Source organism: Hermetia illucens, chromosome 1, assembly GCF_905115235.1.
Source record: "Hermetia illucens chromosome 1, iHerIll2.2.curated.20191125, whole genome shotgun sequence".
Classification (NCBI taxonomy): Eukaryota; Metazoa; Arthropoda; class Insecta; order Diptera; family Stratiomyidae; genus Hermetia; species Hermetia illucens.
Window position 1 is genome coordinate 201,113,188 of NC_051849.1, and position 7,479 is coordinate 201,120,666.

General features: G+C 43.6%; 1 long non-coding RNA gene across 1 annotated transcript; it reads left to right on the forward strand.

The window, feature by feature from the left end:
• The first annotated feature begins 3,816 nt into the window (after positions 1–3,816).
• On the forward strand, positions 3,817–4,846 carry LOC119646213. Its single transcript, XR_005248701.1, has 3 exons — positions 3,817–4,071; positions 4,150–4,239; positions 4,556–4,846. It is a non-coding gene; the product is annotated as an uncharacterized LOC119646213 (long non-coding RNA).
• Positions 4,847–7,479: the final 2,633 nt, after the last annotated feature.

Sequence of the window (7,479 nt, forward strand, 5' to 3'; positions counted from 1 at the left end):
CGGTCGTCCGGTAAACCATGTGCTCGGAGTAGGTTTCTTAGTCAGCCAAAAAATGAAACCTGCTGTTATCGGCTTTGAAAACATAAGCGAACGGCTATGCACTCTGCGCTTTCGAGGCAAGTTTAGAAATATAAGCCTCATTCACGTTCACGCCCCTACAGAGAAGACTGCAGAGTCGGAAAAGAATACCTTCTACGAGGCAGTAGAACGAACCCTGGAAGCCTGTCCCAGATATGATATTAAAATCATACTTGGGGATTTTAACAGCCAAGTAGGGAAGGAGCCCGTATTCAGGCGATACGTTGGCTCCCATAGCTCACACGAAAAAACAAATGATAACGGACTCAATTAGCAGGGTCACACCAAATGGTTGTATCTGGTTTGCGCGAAAAGCGGTCCACAAACATACGTGGGCCTCTCAAGATGGGACCACTTTCAACCAAATTGACCACGTGTTGATCGAACGCCGCCAACTCTCAGCCTTGATGAATGTCCGAACATATAGGGGGGCCAATATAGACTTGGATCACTATCTCGTTGGCATGGTGCTCCGAGCTCGAATAACAATACCACCTAGAATCCCCTCTGACAATCAGGTGAGAGTGAACACTGAAGCCATCCACAACACAGTCCTCCGCGACACCTATAAGAGGAAAATGGATGCCGCAATAACCGTAGTCAACAGAGGACCTGGAGATGAAGCAGCAACAAATGACCTGAAGAATCATGGATACGGCCACAAACACACTTGGCCTCAGCCGCAAAAGGAGTCGGAACGGCTGGTTTGACCATAAATGTAAGCTAGCAACGGAACGGAAGAATGCCGCATACCGAGTAATGTTGCATTCTCAAAGAACGCGGGCACGCGCTGAGACTTATCACGAACTCCGTCGAGCGGAGAAGCGACTTTACAGACGGAAAAAGGAAGCCTGGGAGAACCAACAAGTATGTGAACTAGAAAAGTACAGGGAGCAACCGCACCAGGCGCGGAAGTTTTACCAACAAGTCAGCAGGATGGAGCCTTATACACCTCGATGTTCATTCTGCCGAGACACAGAGGGAAATCTGATTTCCGACAGAATGAAAGAGAAGAACGACCCGAGACATACAAACTGTCTTCATCCAGATCGAGCAGGCGGCGCGAGATCTTGGGCTGCATATCAATGAAGGCAAGACAAAGTATATGGTGGCAGCGACAGTACCAAAAACCAAAAGCATTAAACCGCACTGGTCAAACGGGAAGAATAAAGATAGTAGACTACAACTTTGAGGCCGTTGATAATTTCTCTTATCTAGGGTCGAAAATCACAGCCGATAACAGCTGCGACGATGAAATCCGCGCACGGTTGTTGGCAGCCAACATAACCTATTTCCGCTTACGAAAACTGTTTCGCTCGGAACGTCTCACCATAGGGTCAAAGCTCTTACTGTACAAGACAATGATCTTGCCAGTCCTCATGTATTCCTCGGAGAATTGGGTTCATAGTAAAAAAAACTGCGAGCTCTTGACCGCGTTCGAGGGAAGAAGTTTTGGCCCCCTACATGAGGATGGATGATTCCATAGCCTACATAATGACGAAATCTATGAGCGATGCCATGAGCGTCAGGTTTTGGATAAAATCCGACTCAATAGGTAGCGACGGGCGGGTCACTTAATCCGTATGGATGAGGATGATCCAGCACGGAAAGTCTATAAGGGCAATATCTATGGTAGAAAAAGAAGACGAGGCAGACCTTGCCTGTGATGGAGCTATGGTGTAGGTCAGGATGCCAGACAGCTTTTAAGGATATTGAATTGGTGGACCTCGGCGCAAAACCACGATGGCTAGAGTTCCTTATTAAGACCGGATACTGGTTGCTGCGCCGTTGATGATGATGATAAAGATGTCTGATATCTACATGCTGCGCATAGCGGATGAGTTGAAGTATTTGTAATGGGTTAAAGTCCCACAATGTGAGCTTCGATGCTCCCTATCTCTACCCACAAAAACGGACAGACAGGCAGACAGACAATGAAGAAGTTTTGTTTTCCCCAAAACCTTAAAATAATGTGTTTTTTAATACAAAATTAATATTTCGCAATCTACAGATTCAATTAATAGATAAAATTCCTATGCAAGGGATGTGTAGAAAATTGTAGCTAGATCAAAACGTGATTTCTAAGTTATCTGGAACGCCGACTTGGAAAATGCTGTTTTAAGAAAAACGTGTTTCAACCTTATTAGAAATTATTAAAATCAATTCAATGTCTCTCTGTCCGTCCGTCTGTCGGCTACAGCCAATTTACTCGGAAACGACTGAACCAATTATCACGAAATTTAGCACGAACATGTAGTCTGTGTGCAAGTGGTGCCATTTTGTGTTGAGTTTGAAAGGGGGTTCCCCATACATGCGGAAGGGGAGTATAATTTTTTTGCACAGAATATAGTCATAAGGGGTATCAAATGAAAGGACTCAATTAGTACTTTTCGAAACTAATCTTATTTCTGATATTAGCTGAAATGTAGGGGAGATAGGGCTCAAAATGAGTACCTCAAAAAGTGGCACAGGTTTCGTTCTCAGAACAATCCAACCGAAAAATTTGAAAAAAATCACAAAGATGCATCTGTATGAAATCTAGGCCTCAAAATACATTCCGTTCCGATATCTGCATAAATAAATTTAATAATAGTATATTACCGTGTTTAAAATTAAATTTGATGATTAAGCTGTAATCCAGCCAGGACTGTTTCTTGGCAGACCTGATGGCATTTTCAGGTAGCCCTTTAATAGGAACCAAGATCCTGTGGCTGATGCTAGAAGCGTCCTGGTCAGCTTCCTGCCATTAGCCAGTTTGGTAATGTCCTGGTCTTTGATTTCAGTTCGTCTGTTGTGTCAATAGGTCATTAGGTGTGCCATATAGTTTGTCTTAACAACTTGGTCAAATTTCGATCCCCCGCATAGCGTAGAATTGTCGCTTCTTTTCAATGTGTAACCTATCCATTGTCGCTCCCACTTCTGATCATAAAGTAGAGAGATGCCTTTGTAATTTTCGTGTGTCAATTTGTTGCCCTTTTTGTGGATCATATGACGCTTTTGACCGCTCTTACCTGTTCTAGATAGCTTTCATAGACCATATATCGTCTGGTTTGATGAGTTCCGTGGGGATGATGTCCGGTGCTTTGGTCATTTTGTAACATTTGATGTTTCACTCTGTTTTTTCCAATGTTCTTCTTCTCTAATTCTTGCACGTTCTGATGGTACGTCGAGGATTTTGGATGGTCTATATAAATTTCTTTATTAATCCTACAAATTTTGCTAGTGTTTGCTACGCATCACAAGCATCATAAGGATCCGTATTACATAGTGTCTATACTTGCTATATTTAGAATACGCCAGGGAGGAGAGTCGTTGTCTAGAAAACAACTTGCGTGAACTATGTGGACGAGGCAATGACTAGAGTGAAATCCTAATCAAGTCTGCTGACTCCAGACAACCCACTTGTTTACTATTACTTCAATAAATAGACACCCCAATGGCACCGAATATATTGACTCTACCGAATAATTAACACATTAACATACTCGGCTACTATTTAATACAAATGTGCCACTAAATTGTAGTCAGCCGCATACCCATTCCCATCCAGTCACCTTTCGACGAGGTCACATTAAATATGGTCTGGTGCCACAACAAAAGTATGTGGAGTGAAATTAATTTTAATGAAGTTTAAGTATGATGTATTAATTACACACAGACGTACAAGCAATTTCATCCCGTATAGGAGACATGTTTGAGCGCACAAATCGACAGCACGTATGTACACATTCGTCCGCACTGGGGAGACTGTAGCAAGTAGAAGGTAAGTCTCACCTGTTTGAGTTTGAACAGGTGAGAGCTTTACCCGTTTTCAATTATTTACAAGCATCTATCGATTAGCAATTGTTTGACTTGAATCGACACCAGCTTACCGCTCCCCTACGACAATGGCACTTGTGCGCTGCTTATGTTACCTTTTATTTCGGTGACTACTTGCTACCTTTACCTGAAAATGAAAGTGTTACCACGCTCAGGTGTACGACGGTAGTAAAGGTAACTGTGTGAACCGCGCAGTATTTTAACATTCCGAGAAGTTCCGCCAATGATGGTTTTTACCTTTCCATTTCGCAGGGAATTTTGGGTAGCTCAGCCTTGGATCTCGTGGGTCTGTATACCTCGGGGAGCTTACTCTAAACACGAACTTGGAAGCAACTTGAAAAGGTAACTGAGATGTGATACTAATAGTAATAATTTTGCAATGTAAATTAGGGGTAACATCGTAAATGTTGCTAACCAGTGGCCTTTTGAGATTTGTTAGGTCTAGGCGGGTATAAGGATCCAGAAGCTTCACCAGTTGCCTTAATTGTTGGCTCATTTTCTAAAATATATGCAGCGCACCATATTGGTCAGCCTCTTCTGCAGTCCATTCACCATCGAAACAAATGGATACAGACCGTCAACTGCCATATTTACCCGGTGGCGTTTGCCGTCGATTTTATCAGTTTAGCTTAACTATTATGGGTCTATTTCGTTTCAGCTCAACCTGCTTTTCTGCTGCATTTACTGTTACTATTTAAGCGCACACTTCACTACAAGTTTGTTGACAAATCGATTAGAAATGGTCCGACGCTGGCGTTCAGCTGAATAAATTGCACATGTCACCTGCTTTTGGTGTTATCGCCATCCAGAAATGAGGTGGGAGTGAACAGTTGGTATGCTATCAATGAAAATAATCGTATTTTGATATTCAACAATGTTGCTTTTACTCATAAAGTAACCGTAAGGTAAATATGGAACTTGCTGATAATAAATTTGGAAATAAACGAAATCTAGCGCTATTTAGAGTTAAGTACAACATGTAAGTTCCCGAAGAAGGGATGAACAGACTATGTTTCCTTCAAGGTACTATAATTTCGCAATAAATTATTATTATGTCGTTAAACATGGATGGATATGGATATTTTGAAAACTAATGCTAAGGCATAAACGGGCCTCCACCCCTGGTGTAGATAATACCACTCATAAACATGTACGCTGGTTGGCACCAGTGATCTTCCGTTTCTATTGTTGCGCCCTTTGGGTGAGAAACTGTCACCATGTGTGCTCCTGGTATATCATCCCCAGCACATGTTGACAGTTCTGCTCCTTCCCAGCCTGGCAATTTAGGAACTATGGTCCTAAACCACTCTGCAGTGTCTTCCGTCGCGCAGTGTGCCAGTATCTGTCCTGGTCGAAAGCGTATCCCGGGAAACACAAGTTTCGCAGTCCATCCCTTGCACATCTGTCTGACAAGGTCTTCGATGGTTTCCTGCTCATCACGAGTGAGTATTTGCTTGGGAAACATTTTTGACAGTATGGCCAGTCGGGTGCCCTTCGCCGTATTAGCGTAGCTGACGGTGGACTTTCTGATTCCTGCCTTCACACCTGACCTGCCCGGGTTCTCCCCCCCTCCCCTTGAGTTAAGGTTTGCATTTTTTGGGAGCATTCCCTTCATGCTGGCTAATCTCTGCTGCTCCCCGCTTTGTTAGCTCCGATAAAGATGGCTTAGGTCTAACCTGAGGCTTCTTAAGGCCCTCTTCTGGTATCAGGCTTTCTTTCAGATATTGCAGGTACCATTTAGCACCTGCGCCACTAAGATCTGTCTCCTTCCTGACGTCTGATATATTTATCTCAGATGTGGTTTTGCTAGTCCTGCTTTTTGAGCAGTGGTATTTGTTTGCTGTTGTCCTCGCAGTATACCAATGTTGACCTTGGATCCACTGCTTGACGTCCCAACTTCTCCCCCTACACCCAAGATGTAACCACCTAGCTCTCAGTATTTCGAAGGTATGCCTCCGCCTGGTTAACCAGTTTGTGTATGCTACGGGGCATTGGCTGTTTATTTTTTTTTTATTTTATTGCGGGTACTCATTTGATTCCCGCGAGCAGGAGGTCCGCCGTGCCATAGCTCCCGTCGCACGGTAAGGTCTAACTTACTCACTGAGGTGACCAGGTATCAGTGAGGCTCCGTTCGAATGCAGTCAGTTACTCGCGACTGCTAACTATCCCCTGGCTTGGGGGAGATGTTTTTCGACTACGTACAGGGTGTAGCTATCACCACTCACTAACAGTCTTGGTAGATGAGAAGCTTGGCTCCTGAAAAACCACAAATCGCCCTAAAGGAGAGACAGCTTACCTTCAGAGACAGATGTTATTGTCAATAACTTGGTTAAAATCGGTTTTGGGTACGTCAGTATGTAGCAACATACGCTTATCAGAAGTGCTCACCAATCAGCTTCCTGGTATCGGTATTATATATATATCGCTTTAAAAGAAAACACTTACACCAAATATATTACTTCGAGAAAAGGGCTCTGGTCTATGCCAACACCATTAAATTACGCATTCGTTTTGAAGTTTTACTTGAATTGAGGTAATTGTCGCATTCACCACGCTTCAATCCACTTTCTAACTCAGCATCATCTCCACAAGATTATGAGGTCCCCCAACTATGTTGAGGCACCATTCAACCTCAGTGTTTTATCCACGAACCTCGGACAATCTGATATAACATGGTTCGGGTCCTCGGTGGAATTGTACCAACTGGTCCTCCAGAATGAGGTTGGGTAGGGCTGACAACCCTACATGCAAACCAACTTGTTACGAAGCCACAAAAAGAGTCTCAGACTGTATTGACAACACAAAGACGGATCCGGCGACGAAAACGGAATAACGAGAAGCGCATTTTCTCATGGAAAGTGCGCTCCATGTACAGACCAGCTGGCCGATACCCTGTTTAAGAATAAGGCGGTCGTAACCGCGCTAAGGAGAGATGCGTTGAATAGAGACCGGTTTCCTGGAAAAGAGCCACTACATCATATATTATAGTAGCCATCCAGTAAACCATGTGCTCGGAATAGTTTTCTTAGTCAGTCAAAAAATGAAATCTGCTGTTATCCGAAAATGATCAAATTATAAGCTGCGTTTGCGAGGTAAATTTAGAAACATGGGCCTCATCAACTTCACACCCTTACAGAGGAGATTGCAGAGCCGGAGAAGGATACCTTCTACGAGGCATTAGAACGAATCCTCGAAGCCTGCCCCAAGTATAGTATCAAAACCATACTTGAGGGTTTTAACAGTGAAGTAGGTAAGGAGCCCTTATTCAGGCGATACGTCGGCTACCATACAGAAGGAACTGCGGATTATTCAATTTGCAATTGATGCATAAAATGGTTGTCGGAAGTATCTGCTTTGCAAGGAAAAGCGACCAAAATCATACCTGAGCCTCTCCAGACGCGACCACTTTCAACCAAATTGACTACGTGCTAATCGAACGCCGCCACATCTCAGTCTTGATGTCATATAGGGGGACCAATATAGACTCGGATCACTATCTCGTTGGCATAGTGTTCTGAGCTCGAATTACAAAACCACCTAAAATCCCGGCTGTCAATCAGTTGAGATTAACCACTGAAGCCG